Genomic DNA, 14,096 nt, shown 5'->3' with positions numbered 1-14,096 from the left:
AAGGATGGCTCCATTTCTTATGGACTTTATGGATAGATGTTTTAGCCTGTTTTTTTACTGACTGTTTGCAAATTTACAGACACTTGGCAACCCCAGTGAGGGACTTCTAAAATCCAGTTCTTAAGCTATCTGGTAAGTGTAAAAGATCTAATTGTCATCTAATAGTTTAGAATTTGTACTTGAGCTAAGGCGATCACATTTATCTGTCCTGCTTCAGAGTGCATGAGGTAAGATAAAAGCTGCCTTACTAGCCACATTAATAGGAAGGCTTTGGTAGCCTATAGGCTCGTCTGGGTTCTGCTGCAGTTATTAAAGCCTCTCTTTGGGAGACACAGAGATAGCAGGGATGGGATCTTGCACATCTCCCATTAAATGTGCTCAGTTAAACAAGCAAGTCTCAGACAGAAGCACAGATGAATTGCTTTGCTTTGGGACACTCCTTCCCTGAAATAAACCCCCTGAATAAAACTTTGCAGAGATCACCTTCCCTAAAATCACTCGGTGTCCCTCTTCCATATCATACATCCCTTTTCCTTCTCCAGTACTAGGGCTTCTTACAGAGCTGTCACAAGGACAAGAATACACCAGTCTAGATCTCTGTTTCTTCTTAATTTAATTAGTGCTTGCTTCTCAGCTGGCCTTTCCAGGTTGATCTATGTTGGCCCTCATATTCAAAGGTTGGAATTCCTGTATAAGAATAAAGACATGTAGACTGACTAGGCAACTTTATTCTAAACACAATCTGCTACACATGTACTCTTCCAGCTAATGTGCCTTCAGCAACATGCTTCCCACACCCATCACTACTCTACTCTGAAGTCACTCTCAAATCCTATTTGTTTGGCAGATGTGATTTTAATGAGGTTCTAAAATAGAGACCAGTATAGAACCACATTCATTTTCATTCCTGGTTTCAGACATCATATTGTGCTCAAAACAATGGACAACAAATTCTTCAGAAGGAATTTCTGCAGCTCCATGCTGCATGACTCCAAGGGATAAATTAACAAACAAACAAAAAAAGCCCCCAGTCTGCTCTTCAGCAGCAGCACAGGATAAAGCCACAAAGTCAGCATGATTTATGTTGCCTTTGAGGTCAGCATAACTTATGTTGCTTTTTGAGGATTAGCTCTGGAGGGGTGCTACATGTCTACAACTCCTACCAGCTGCTGCATGATCTGAGCTCTTCTCTGGATTCAGCCATTAATTTAGAGGCTCCTTGTGTTTGCTGCACTTGGTGAATAGCAGCACACTATCACAGGATACCCCCCTGTGCCACCGAAGCAGCACCCATAGACGCAGGCAGGAACCTGTTAGTGTAAGGTATCTTTAAAAGATCTTTGTTCCTGTGTGCTGGGGTGGGGGGAAAAGGAGGGTACTTTAAATAGGGAAGAGAAGCAGGAGGCAGAGAAGAACGGGAAAGGAAATGGGTGGAGAAAATTTCTCCTGTTCCTCAATGCTGTTTTATGCCTCACCCCATTAAGATAGGTGTCTGCATTATTATAGTGGCCAGCATTTCAGATGCCCCATAAGCACTAGATTTACCTATTTGTGACTACTGTTTTTTCCTTTTGCTTGTTCCACTTGGTCCAGTTTGGAAAGCAGCACAGCCAGGGGCTTGGGGGCCTGCAAATCATAAATGCAGGAAAGATTTGATCAGTTTACAAGCAGCTCTTCACTTAAGACTGCACATCACCATCAGTCTAATCGGGGTGCTGCTAAGGGGGTACTAAAGGAGTCCAGATGTTCACTGTCACAAGTTAACATTTGATATTTTGATTGCCCACTCCACCTGGGGAGTTCAAAACACTTGACAAACATTTCAGGCTCAACAGTTATTGAATAGAGAAGAAGTATTCCCATTTTACTAGGATTCTCAGAAATATTTAAACCAACTCCACAAAATTGTTAAAAAGTTTTAAAAATCCAGGATTTTTTGTTGTTGTTTAAGTTCAATCATATTTTGGGCCTGCCGTCTGATTTGGAAGTCTCTCTAACCGTCTCTGATATGGGAGTGATGGGTATGAGATTCTTACCTTGGAGGCCATGTGGAGTACTGAAAGTCTACCCTGGAGTACTTTGTCCAGTTTTGGACCTCACACTTCAAGGATGTAGACAGATTGGAAACAGTCCAGCACAGAACAACAAAATTATCAGGGGCCTGGGAAGCAAGACTTTTGAGGAAAGGTTGAAATAACTGAATTTAGTCTGAAGAAGAAAAGCCTGTGGCAGGATTTGATAATAGTCTTCAAATACTTAAAGGATGATTATAAAGAGGATGGACATGGGTTTTTTCTGTGGCTGTAGGGGATAAGACTAGGAGCAATGGCCTCAAACTGCAGCAGAAAAAATTTAGGTTGGAGATTAGGAGGAAGTTTGTAGCTTTGCAGGTATATTGAAGCATTGGAAGAGACTACCTGGAGAAGGTGTGGTGTATGCACCCTTCGAAATTTTCAAGAGTAGACTCGGGCTAAAAATAGACATCAGATTTGTCCTAGGACAAAACCTTTTATTCTGGGATCCTACAGACTGCCAGACCTTTGTTCCATTTGAAGGACCAAGATAACACTTTTTTCATGTGAACAATCAAGCCTAACTTGAGTTAATTGCCATTCAAGCTGCATTTGTAAAGGACTGTCCTGTGTCTGTTTTGATATGAGTCAAGGCCCAGGACAATCAGACCTGGGATAAACCCAATATCTGTTTTAGCCTTAGCTCGCATGTTTTAGTCAGGGACTGGACTAGATGACCTTGCAAGGTACCTTCTAGTCCTACTTTCCTATGATCTTATAAGCACTGCATCCCCAGTGGTGACATCCTCAAGCATACTACACTACTTTAGTTGGGCTGATTCTTAAAATGGAAGCACTGTAGTCACTGCATGCTGGGGCAAGCTAACTGGCAGTATAGCTCAGTGCTAATCAACCTGTCTCTCAGCACCCGATGAAAAAAGCTACATTAATTCCAGTTCTGAGGTAGCTCACCCAAAGTTGTGCTGCATACTCAAATATGGCACAATGGAGGACAGGGAGTTTACCATACAGACATGGTTTCTATTTGATTTGGCTTCTATTCCCAGCAGTGCCTGAAATGACTATGCACACCAAAATTAACTTTGAATTGTCTACAATCAAGTAAGTCCACTCGGGACAACCTAACCCAAGAGAGCAACTGCACTGGAAAACAGCATTTGAGTTGCTGTGTCTACGGGGTACTGTACTCATTTGCTTGGCACTCAGATTCCCTTGCAGCAAGGAAAGTGTAATTTAGATACTAGGAAAAACTCTCTCACTAGGAGGGTAGTAAAACACTGGAACAGATTACCCAGAGAGGTGGTGGAATCTTTTTAAGACCCAGTAGACAAAGCCCTGGCTGGAATGATCTAGTTGGGGATGGTCCTGCTTTGAGCAGGGGTTTGGACTTAATGACCTCCTGAGGTCCCTTCCCAACTGTAATTGTCTAGGATTCTATGACAGGGGTTGGCAACCCATGGCACACATTTTAGAGCATGGCACATGCGGCCATTTTCCTTGGCACGCCGCAACCATCCTGGGCTCTGGGCAAGCAGGAAGCTGCAAGCCCTGCTGTGAGCAGCCTGGGCTCCATGGCTGGCAGCAGCTGCCCAGAGCCTGGGCCAGCTGCAACTAGGAGTCTGCAGTCAGATACACCAGGTTCGGGCGCCCCAGCTAGGAGCTGAGCCAGTGGTGGGTGCACGCATGTCTGGGGCAGCACAACCCTGGACTCGATGACCTGAGGTCCCAGCCGAAAACATTGCCGACCCCCTGTTCTGTGATTTGAAGATTTCTGAGGCATGGTTCTTAGCATGGCAGTAAGCTGAGCTGCTCTATGGATGCTTTCCCAGTGGATCATGTAAGAATTTGTCTTGCTGTCTTGGGTGCACAAAGGGAATTATGGGACAGCGTTAGAGGACTAGTAGTGCTTGAGTGGAACTAAGTTACATCCACAACTGCAGAGTGGTCATGCTTACAGAAGATGAATTGTTCATTTGAGTTTCAGTTTATTCCCCTTCACTACCACACACACAAATTGAGGGGTTTTGCTTATGGACAGGACTTTAGATAATAGCAACACAAGTTATAACTCAGGGACTTGACAGTGAAAACCCACCTTCACCTACATCATCTCTAAAATGAATGACTATTAGCTATCTCTTCTAATAAAGCAGTTTGGATTAATAGATTAATTTTTTGGTTATTACATTCCAGGGAAACATCTGGGGCTATAGCTCATGTGTGTGTGTATAGCTGGCAACTCTGTGTATTCTCTCTTGGACTACAAGCATTTTATGCAGAGAAAGAGAAAGATAGAGAGAGGTCCAAAATCTTAAGTAAAGAGAAGTTTATCCCATTTTCATGAACTTATTCAGTAAGAACCAAAATTGCAATGCTTGGTGTAAATTAACAAGCACTGGCAACACCATTTTATGGACTGTATCACCTAAAGGAAGTATAAAATCAACTTTTTGGAAATGATTTAGTATGAGGTTCAGATCAAAGTACAGAAAGGATCACCTTGTACCATACTTGCTGCAGAACTTCTAGTGTTGCCAGCCCTGCACCTTGCCCAGTGAATTTATAGTTTTTAGTGGTAACACCAAATGAAAATGAATATTTTTTTCCAAGTTGACATGGGCACAGCAAGAGATCTGGCTAGTGGGATAGTGTTCATAGACTGTTCAAGTTAGTAATATTGCACATCACTGCATTTGCTGAGAGGGTAGCATGCACTAAGAGCACCACCTAGTGACTATGTATTGAACACGAGGGAAGAAGGGAAGAAGCAGAAAATCCGTGCCACAAAATAAGAGTGAATTAAATCATCCTGAGCACAGCAGCTTTGTGTTTGCACTAACAATTGCCAAGTGACTTGGATAATGAGGTCTCAAGGAGAGCTGAACAAATCTAGCAGAAAAGTACTGTTCATTATACTTGCAAATAAAACCCACCATTACGATTTGCTGAAACAGTTGGCCCTTTTTTTCATTGAGTATTTGGGTGAGCTACATCTTACTTACAAGGCTGTTTGCACAATTGGATGCTGGAGCAGGGCAATACTTATCTTAGAGATCAATTGCTTTTTGCATTGGCAAACACTGAGCACATCTACATAAGGTGTTTACTACAGAGCTGACTAATTGGATCCACCATAAAGTCTCAGCATCTACACATGGACCCCTATTAGGCTGAAGTAAACTAATAAATGTTGCCATAGGATACTACTTAACACCACCATAGGATAGTACCTTTGGTGACATTTAGTATGCTGCAACGCATGGTGATGGGGCTGGCTGGGTCACAAGGGTACTTCAGTGTTGGGGCTGCCTGCTGGCTAGCCCAACCCTGGAGCACTCTCATGCCCCAGCCAGCCCCTCTGCAGCACACTGAGCTGGCTCAGAGCCAGCTGGCAGGCAGACCCCCCCCCCCCCGGGCGCCCTGCCAGCCAGGGCTGCTCTGCCCCAGCTCAATGTGCTGCGGTCCCAGGTGCACATGTAAACGTGGTACCTGGGAACAATAATTTCCCTGGGAACAATAACACCCTCAACTTAGTTCCACTCAAGACAAAACAAGGCCATGAATCCCTCATGGTCTAGTGGTTAGGATTCAGTACTATCACTACTGTGACCTGGGTTCAATTCTCAGTCAGGGAATACTCCTTTTTCTCTCCTACCTTGGGCCTCTTCAAGAGGAGGGTGGAGAGATATTTGGCTGGGGTGATACGATCCCAGCACCTGTCCCTGCCTGGGTCAGACCTGATGATCTGTTTAGGTCCCTTCCCACCCTAAGTTCTATGATACTATGAATAAACTCCAGCACAAACTGTGCCAGAGCTTATTAATTGCACATGTAGATGTGCCCCACTTTCAATAAAATGTTCCTGTTCCCCATCAGGACAAAGCCAACACCTTTCAAAGCTCTCACAGCCCACCCAGTAATTGATAACCAGTACCACAGTGATCTGGGCATCTACCTGCCTATTCTGCCCAAGCTGAGAAAGCTTTCTTGTTGAAAGGTTTGACAAAACTGATACATTCCCACAAAAAGCTTTAGTTTAACTAATCAGCTTTTTCCAACAAAGGAAATGTTGTCCAAAAAGCCTCCTAATCAACTCTATTCTTACACATCTGTAGTCTCTGCTGAGGTTCCAATGCATTGGAGTATACTTAGGAGTCTACAAGAACTAGCAACATTTGCAGGGAAAATAAAATCATTAAAGAATGAAACAGGGTTTCAAAAATAATCCTCAGAGAATAAACACAGAGGAGATATGATAGCAATGGCTAACTACAGAAAAGTAAAACAAGTCTTATCAGGTATAAGAAAATACTTATTTTACTAAATATATACCTGTGCTGCCAGATTGTTACCCATAGCCTCTTTCCTTGGGAATATAAAAATAGTCAGGTAATCTTATAGTTCGTCAGAGCCAAGATTCAAAGGCTTTATTCCTATTTTGGGGGTTTGGACAACCGGATGCACTTCGATTTGTTGATTCAGACCATAAGCTACAAGGCAGGGCACCTCATTTTCGCCAGGATTCTAGTGCAGCTTGAGACTTGTTCTACTCACTGAGAATCCCAACCAAAAAAGTATGTCTTGTGCCTGCATCCCTGGTTACCAGGAAGGACCAGGCAGGAAACCAAACATTTCATGGCACTGACTAGAGTAAACAGCAGCTTTCCATCTCATCCAAGGTCAAGAGGAAAAAAAGGCTTGTTAAATATGGGAGGGTTTAAAAGCTGTGTCATCTACAGCTGGCATGGTAACTAATGTACTGGACCTGTGCTCTTATGTGACAGCACAACTCTAGTTATTGGCGCTAAGGTGGGTAGAAAAAAAATATTTGGGGCACAGCAATACCTGCAGCACTATATCTTTTCTTTTATATATATATCTCCCTGATTTGTACCCCTTTTCATTACCAGCAACTTTCAACTTTTCCTGCAACACATTAATGATATAAAAAGACCAAACATAGTTTCACATTAGCTTTTCCCAATAACATCTTCTGTGAAGTCTAAAATATTTTCCATACTCTGTTTCCTGTGGTCCTTCCTCCTTTTCAGGTTGCTTCTCCTCTATCAAGATGTCTTCCATTATCTGAAGCCCAAATAATATATATTTACAAATAGCAAGAATTTAATCAAGATATTCTTATCTAACAACATGCAGCAAAACTTAAATGGCAGCTCTGCTACACAAAATACAACAAAATGGTGCCTTTTTATGGGTGCATCTGTTCCCTGTGCACATTTGCTACTGCTGCTTCTACTTCTGGTGTTACTAAGCCTCAAATCAGCATAGCTTATGGAATTAAAGGACATCAGCAAATCCATGTTGAGGTCAGTTGACTTACAGATTCCAGGTTGCTTTTATCAGGTTGGCAACTGGATTTCTTGCAAGCCAAGAGGATCTGATCTAGCTAATCAGCGAAAGGAAATAAAATGGCAAACTCACAATCCTCTTTTTGCGATGTTCGTATTTTAAGGTGAGCCATGCTTTCAGTATGCAGCAAAAACAGTGGCTTATCAGATCTCCATCTCAACTGGCATCTCCAGTCCACATAACATTAGTTCTGTGGTACTGCTCTTTGTGGCCTATGTTTTCAAACTGGCACAGTTATAGCCTAGGAAGGAAAATCCCTTGGTGTGCATGTACCTTAGTGTGGATGCACAACTGGATCCTGCCTGTGCTTAACGGGATTGGTTTACTTTGGATGCAAGCCTGCTTGGAAATGTGGTCAGTGAACCTGGAGCGGAGTAACAAATTTATGCTATTGGCTGACTAAGGCTTTAGGGTCAGTTCAACATTGGGCAGTACTGAGAACCAGAATCTGTCGTGTCACTTAGATCCCTGTTTCTGAGCTTATATAGGCTATAGATCCCACTCAGATCCTGAGGAGAGGGGAGGTAGTTGGTCAAAAGGAGTTACAAAAAGGTATATTTAATGCTGCTACTGAGCTCTACAGGAAGCTATAGCTAGTCCTCTTCAATGGCAAAAAGGCACATTTATAAAGTGAAATGAAATCTTTTCTTGAAATGAAATCATATTTTCCCAAGCAGGAAACAACTGTGACCACCTGAAACCTGAGATCCTGCTCCTGCCTTTGTTTCAAGGCAATTTGCATCATCACAGATCCTCACTGGAGGCAAGAGGCTTCATACCAGCTATGAAGTGCCTGCCCAGAGGAGTTTTCCATCTATTGACTCCACTGTGAAATCCTGTGAAATATGAATTTTCATTTCTACCCAGGAGGACTTTTACAATCTTTTCTCCAATGCCTGATGAAAGGTATTTGTGCCCGAAAGCTTGCAATTAAAGAATTTTTGTGGCAAAAATCTTGTTGGTCTAATAAAAGATGTCATCTCTACTACTAGTCCTGATTATATTATAAAGTGAGGCAGGATAAAATGAAAACAGGTGAAGATCCTCTGAGCTACAAAGTAAGCTTGGAGGACTCTGGTACCTGAACAGGACAAAAGTAGGCCACCACTGCAGAACAACTAGTGTTTCTGAAGCATCCCAGCATACCAGACATAGATCCCTCTGGTCAGGTATCAGTTATCTGACAGTAGCCAGAACCAGATATTTCACAGGAAGGTGTAAGAACCACTCATTAGAAAGATACAAGTAATGTGAACTGTCATTGGTCTCATCCAGATCTCTGATAGACAGAGGTTAGTATAACCCCAGCAGTATGATGAGTGATGTCCCTTTTCAAAATGTTTATTGCCATTACCTATCCAATAAATATACAGCTTTTTTAAAGCTAGCTAAGTTCTTGATCTCAACAACTTCCTGAGGCAGTAAACTCCACAGCTTAACCATATGTTGTGGAGAAAAGTAACTTCTATTAACAGCTTTGGATTTGTATCACCTCATTTCATTGGCTCTCTCCTTGTTTTTACATTATAAGATTAAAACAAACCCAAAAGTTCTCCATCTACTTTCTCTGTACCATTTGCTACTTTCTATACTTCTATCATGACCTTCCTTTCTGAGGCATGCAAGCCCATGCTTTAAATTTGCTCACCATACAAGGATTTTTCTGTGCCCTTGATCATTTTTGTTGCTTCCCTCTGAGCATCCTTTAGCACCATTTTTGAGAGGGACTGACAACCAGAACTGCTCAGCATCTTCCAAATGAAGTTTCCCCACTGACTTACATAAAACTTCATAACATTCTCTGTATTTTCTGTCATGTCTTCTGCATCCTATGCTTTGATGCCCAGCTCCCATTCTTGACTTAAGGGAATGAACTTAGACTCTTGTAAAGTTAGTGACTAGCTTAAGTTCCCCCTACAATATGTATCACTGCATTTTGTTCAACATTGTTTTCACTAGCAGTGGTTTTATTCATTTGTTTAGCAGCTTATTTAGGTCTCTGTGAAGGTCCTCAAAGTGCTCTCTGGTCCTGATTTTTTTTAATATATTTTTTTTAAACCTGAATTAATTTAATACCTAAGACTGGCAGGTATCTAGATCATCAAGACTGGCCCCTTTCTATTAAAGGCAAGCACATCATATAATCTTATTACTAACATGCTCAAAACACCATGTTAACTAAGGATTCCCCATTTCTGTAATTTGAGAGCTGTTCCAAAGCATCACTTCTTTGATACCTACAAACCTCCATGTGATGTCATTCAAGGTCTGTCTGATCAGTTGGAAATAACAAAAGAAGTTCCTTACTTCGAGCAAAATTCTGGTTCCTTCCTAGAGGTCATAAACTTGTACTTTGTACTGTTGCTCTCCCCACCTCCCTCCATTGCTTGGGATACGAGTACCAGATGTTTTAGTGCCTTGTGCCTTTTTGTGACTTAAAAAAAATTGCACGCCCTTTTCATATTTCTGCACCTACACTGTTCAGTCCAGTTGACTTCACTAACTACTATCCTTAAGTTTATCAAAGTTTGTCTACTTGAACATGTAAACTTTTTGACTGATTCTTATTTGTCCTTCCTTTTAATTTAAATGGAATCAGCTCATGATCGCACGATCCAAAATTGTTTCCTTAAATCCTCACTATTTACCAAGTCTAAAACAGCATCTCCCATTATTAGCTCAGTGACTAACTGATGAAGAAATGTGTCAGCTATCACATCCAGAAATAGGGTGCTACTATTATTAGTAACATTTGGTTTCCAAGCTGTAACTGCAAAAGAAAGCCGCCAGTAATGACACAGTTCTTGCAGTGTTTATTTCTTTGATCACATTAGAGATCTTGCTACATATCTGCATTTGCTCCTGCGGGTCTATACCACTCCCTGCACTATCCCTAAAGAAAATTTCCTTTACAGTCTTTCCTCATGGGAAATATTTTAATGTAGACTTTTATCCACACTGTCTTGTATTTCCCCATAGCTTAGAACTATCTTTAACATGCAGTGCTGCCCAAATAACTTCTTGTCATCTCCAAATTTTAACCATCTCACTATTCACCACCCCCATTCACAGTATTGAACAACTTCAAGTTCTGCCACAGAGTCTTGAGACTCCCAGTTATTCATTTTCATCATGGTAAAAAAGCTAACTGTTGAAGTCTACTCTTTTGCTTTCTGTCTCCTAGACTATTTTTGATCCTTGAAAATACTTCACCTTTTACCCTACTCTACTTAGCTTCTTCAGAAGCTTCTGGTTTGAGACCTTATCAAAAGCCTTTTGACAGTATAAATTACGTCAAGAGGTTGTTCTTTATCCTCTACCTTATGGACACCTTCAAAGAATTCTTAGAGACTAGTGAATCATGGTTGTCCTTTGCTGAACCCATGCTCAAATAGTGACCTTCCAGACGCTGTTCTCTTCTTAATGACCAATTTGCTCAATCTACCAGCTACAGATGTATGGATTATTGGCTACAATTCTCCCCATTTCCTTTTCATTTTAAAAGAAGTAACTCCACCTTTTATTAATAACAGACATTTTGCTTTGTTGTAACACTTGTGAATATATTTTATAAAGGAGTACACTTTAAAAACCTCAGTATTAAGACATTACTCTGAGGTATGGATAGATTTCAGCTAGCAAGCAGCTGATAGCAGATCTGAACAATATTTCCCATGCTGTTCACCCCATACTTCCCTCTTTTAGGATACTCATAATTACAGCATATTCAGGTTTGCCTGTTCTATTCTTACCTCTTCAACTGTGTCTCTTAGATCAATCTCCACAAATGTAGAACGGTCTTTCTAGTAAAGAGAAAAACAGGACAACAGAGCAGTAAGTGACTTGAATAGCTTTAAAAATGAAAATGATAAAAAAATGATAAAAATGAAGGCTGTCATCCAGTGAAATTTGTTAAGCTCTTCCCCATGGGATCAGACCAAAACTAGATATGTAGTAGAGGCCGTTACTGATCTACTTGGTACCGATGAATTGGAGCACCTCATTCAAAGCCAAACAGTATGATGCTGGAATCCTTATGAATACTGTTTGAAATAGTAAACCTAGGAAGTGAAAACCTATTGGAAGATATTCTCAATGATTTAACTGACACATTGAGATACATTTTAATTAAATTACTTTCTACTTTACATACTTGGCAAGACTTGAATTCAAAGCTCTGTAAACTGTATTGTGAGAGCTGGCAGTATTACCTTTAAATACCTATGAAATGCACAGGCAACATGCAAAAAATGAAAGTCCCCAGCCTGTTAGAATTTAATTGATTTATTTTATTTTTTTCTACAATAGAAGTCTTTGAATGCAGGTGCAACAGGTGCCCCCTCTGCCCCCTCCCCCCCAGTAACATCTGGCTGGGGGTCCGATGCTGGGCCAGAGGGGTGGATTTTCCCCCCACCCTCTCCTCACTCAACCAGAGGAGTGATAGTGCTCCAACTAGTGAGCAGAGGGGCGGAGCATACCATATGCTGCTGAAGCAGACAACACAGCCTAGGGCTGCAAAGTATCCTGGGATGCTGAGGGACTGTAACTTAACTTGAACCAGGAGTGGGTCTGGGACAGAAGTTCCATAAACCAGTTTGGCCTAGATCAGTTAAGCCTGCTACTACATCCAACCAGGTTGATCTTAAATCAGTTTGGGGCATTTTGAAAGTAAGTGCACTGAACTTCTGTTCTGTTACAGGTTTAAACCAGTTTCTGATCCCTTAAACTGGTTTGTGTATAACTTCTGTCCCTAGCCTAGAGGGCTGTGCCATGAAATCCAAAGACACTTATCCCTTTCAAGGTTTGCACTTTAAGTTAGGGGCAGTAGCCTCAAACAATCAGCAGGAGGGACCTGAATTCTCCACCTAGTTCAGTGATTTTCAACCTTTTTAGATGCAAGGCACCACTTGGAAAATGTCAGCTGTTAGATTTCACTTGATTTTTGACTAAAGAAAAATACTAGAGCAAGTCTCCTGTTGCAAAGTCAGACGCTATGTCTACACCAGACACTACTGTGCAGTGATTACTGCACATTTATTTAGTACTTGTATAAACAAGCAGTAAATAAATAACTCAAGTTACTGTGAAATAGCACCAGTGAACGCCTTTTTTATGCTACTGTGCAGAAGTCTAATACTACTACACAGTAGTGCCGCATCCCAGTTTTTGCCACACAACGCTACTGTGAAGCAGTATCAGGCTACTGCACAGTCAATGTTTCATGTAGACATGCCCAGAAAGACCAAAATGCATCAGTGAGAATATTTTTAACATTATGAATTCTTATTTGAAATCTCTAGGTTTATCTTATGAATCATGTTTGCACATTTAGGAGTACTATTCTTGCATGGCACACTGTGGTACCCCTGAAAGGCTCTCAAGGCATCCCAGGGTGCTGTGGTGCCCTGGTTGAGAATCACTGACCTAGTGGGTAACAGACACACTCCTCCCTCTAACTGTTTCTTATGTTCAATAAGACAGCTGTTTTCTAGCTTTTTCCTTTCCCCTTCTCACTGAATTCTGTCATTTCACTGTTCCATTAGCTAGGGTTTCTGATGAATAATGATTAGTTACTTATATGGAAGCTACTAGCCTTTTGCTCCAAGTAAACCTCTTCTACTTCTGAGCATTGTGTCTGTGTTTCCTGTAGGTTTGAAAGGAGATGGAACAGTTCATAAGCAAAAGCAGAACAACTAGAAATGCTATGTGCGGTATGTTACAAAATTCAAAACTTACTCTCGTACTACATTCTTGATCGTGGGCCCCATTCATAACCTCCTGTTTGTTGTTATCGACTTTCTTATTAAACTTCACCTGGCTATGCAGAAAGACATGAGCTTGAATAAAGCATTAAATTGCAATACTATACACTTAGCAACAATTCTTCTGGCATTACTATGGAGTAGTAAACTACAACAAAATCTCCATTTGCTTTAGTTGAGAGAGCAGCTTCTTCAGCTCAATGCCAGAACAACCACTAACTTACTGAAACCTAGTTCCTGCCCCACTATTAATATTTCTCTATAAAGGACATTTACCATATTTATCCAAATCTAAGATGACTCTGAATTTAAGATGAGATGACCCCCCCAATATTCTATATATGGAAAATTTATAAATTTGTTATAGTTTCCTATGTATATAGTCTAATTATTGGAGAGTCATCTAAAATTCACTCATCCTCACCACAGCTGCAGTGGCAGATAGTGAGAGAGGCAGTGAGGGGGCAAGCAATGGGGGCAGATGGTGCAGGGGAAGTAGGGGGGCAGGTGGTAAGAAGGTTAAGTGGCCTGACCCCTTCCCCTTGCTGCCTCCCCTGCCACTGCCCCCCCACCAATGCCTGCCCCCCCCACCCTTTCCTCTCTTGCAGATGTTGCCTCCTCCCACCCCCCTGCTGCCACTACTTACCCTCTGGCTCCAGCAGGCTCTAGCCCCTGGACCATGGAGCATGTGGTTGTTCTGGCTCCAGCCCAGCCACATGGCAGCTATGGCCAGGCTCCATAGCTGGAGCTGCTGCCACCATGCGCTGCTTTTACCAGACTGGGTTGGGCTGGGGCCGGAGCAACCACATGTTTTGTGCCCTGGGCTGGAGCAGGGCCAGAGTCCTACTGGAGCCAGAGACTCAGAGGCAGCAGCTCAGGGGAAGAGGTAGTGGCTACAGCTCCCAGTCTGAACCTGACCCCGAGCCTGGAT

The 14,096-nt window shown here is 41.9% G+C and overlaps 1 long non-coding RNA gene and 1 other non-coding gene across 2 annotated transcripts; one reads left to right on the top strand and one right to left on the bottom strand.

Annotated features, from left to right (window-relative positions):
- Positions 1-567: 567 nt before the first annotated feature.
- LOC102375499 lies at positions 568-11,193 on the bottom strand. Its single transcript, XR_325326.2, has 4 exons — positions 11,156-11,193; positions 7,054-7,118; positions 1,546-1,626; positions 568-687 (listed from the first exon to the last, which is right to left on the bottom strand). It is a non-coding gene; the product is annotated as an uncharacterized LOC102375499 (long non-coding RNA).
- Positions 5,597-5,668, top strand: TRNAD-AUC. The gene has a single exon. It is a non-coding gene; the product is annotated as a tRNA-Asp (tRNA).
- Positions 11,194-14,096: the final 2,903 nt, after the last annotated feature.

This window comes from Alligator sinensis, unplaced genomic scaffold (genome assembly GCF_000455745.1).
Source record: "Alligator sinensis unplaced genomic scaffold, ASM45574v1 scaffold474_1, whole genome shotgun sequence".
NCBI classification, from domain to species: Eukaryota; Metazoa; Chordata; order Crocodylia; family Alligatoridae; genus Alligator; species Alligator sinensis.
The sequence above is the reverse complement of the archived record's forward strand: the minus strand, read 5'-3'. Positions and strand labels throughout refer to the sequence as shown.